This window comes from Ursus americanus, chromosome 18, assembly GCF_024610735.1.
Source record: "Ursus americanus isolate L20-20 chromosome 18, mUrsAme1.1.p, whole genome shotgun sequence".
NCBI lineage: Eukaryota > Metazoa > Chordata > Mammalia > Carnivora > Ursidae > Ursus > Ursus americanus.
Genome location: NC_142144.1, coordinates 37,169,479 through 37,171,247, shown reverse-complemented (window position 1 = coordinate 37,171,247; position 1,769 = coordinate 37,169,479).

Sequence of the window (1,769 nt, the reverse complement as noted above, 5' to 3'; positions counted from 1 at the left end):
TCTCTGCGGTCAGAAGTGACAATATTCAAACTGGATTTTAAGAAGATAAGTTGGTAAGTTGTAAGGGATGGAACGATGTGGTAAGTGAACACAGTGCAAGTAAAGGGCACTGAGCTGTGGAAAACGGTCCTATCTTTCTCCCTGAAGATAAATGTTGTGGTTTTGAGGGGGGTTCCAGAGTATATGGATGGATGCATTCCTTCAGGTTCCTCTTCCTCATTCAAATCACCTGATTAAAATGTAGAGGAAGTTGAAAAAGATGTAATAGCTATGGCAAGAAGCTCTACCAGCCTGAACCAAAAGAGGGAAATCAACTCCTCATATGTGGAAAGGAAAACTGATCTCTAAAAGCTTCTAGTTTTCCTTGTATATCCTGAACTAAGACTAAGACTGAAAGGAAACTAACAGTCTTATTTAAAAGGACACACACAGGAAGCCTGGATGGCTCAGTCAGTTAGGCATCCAACTCTTGATTTCAGCTCAGGTCCTAATCTCAGAGTCATGGAATTGAGCCCCCACTTCCTTTCCTTCCCCCCTCCCCCTTTCCCGCCTACCCTTCTACCTGCTTCCTTCAAGCCTTGTGTCAAGCTCTCGCTCAGCACAGAGTCTGCTGGAGATTCTCTCCCTCCCTCGCCCTCTGTCCCTCCCTCCACACACACTAAATAAATAAATAAAATCTTTTAAAAAATAAAAATAAAAAAATAAAAGGGCACACAATTCTTCACAAGAAAACAGAAACACTTTCCTCTTTGGAAGGTGTTGAGGATTGCTAAAAATCCCCTTCTATGGGCTTGCCCCCAAACCTAGCTTCTTATTATGTGTTACTTCCATGAGGTAAAACAATGGTGATCCCTATTAAAATGCAAAGATATCACTTTTCCTATCCAAATTTAATATCTCAACAAGAGTCATTTATTCAATTAACAATAAGTTAGTTACTAATGAGTCTCCACAGGACAGTTAGGTTTGACTGGGAGGAGGACATGATCTAGAACTCTGGATGAGAGAGTGGCCATGAGTTGGGGACAAGAAAAAGTACATGTCGGGGTAAGAGTAGGAGAAGAGGCCACATTAAAGAAAGAAGCAGATATAGAAAGGGGAGCAAAGGCGCTTAGGGAATACACTTGCCAATCTCAAAATCTTGAAAATCAGCCCTGACCATGTTTAACAAAACCAACATCTGCCACCAAAACTGTACAACCTTAATCCTCACTGCCACCTCGCTTACTGCTCTCTCCTTTCAGCTACATGTACACCCCCATCGGGGACCTCTATTCACTCATTTCCCCTAAGAAAAAGGAAAGAGAGAAAGAAAGAGAAATGAACAATTTACAGTTTAATTGTCTGTGGTTCAGATGATCTGAAGTGTGTAGATGTCTCCCTTCCCATTGGCCCAAGATGCCACTAAAATTTTAAAACTCTAGGCTCCTCTACGTTCCATGAAACGACAGTGACAGGCTACATGGCTAGAGTCAAAAACCAAGTGTAGAACAGAGAAATTACTTTAAGCTGAGTTATAGAGATATTCATTGTTAATGATTCCAGGAATTAAATTCACTCTGGTCCTGAAATGGGGACAGCAGTGCCACAGACCTCTTTGGGGACTGCAGCAAATGTCTTTCCTTCCAGCCAATAGGTGACCATTCCCCCTTTCCCCTGGGGAGGAAAAACACAAACATGTAATTAGGGAAGAAATAGCCAACTCAGCCGAAAAAGAAGCCATCCAGTGATAGACTGACCAACTCACTGGACATGACAGAGCACGTCTT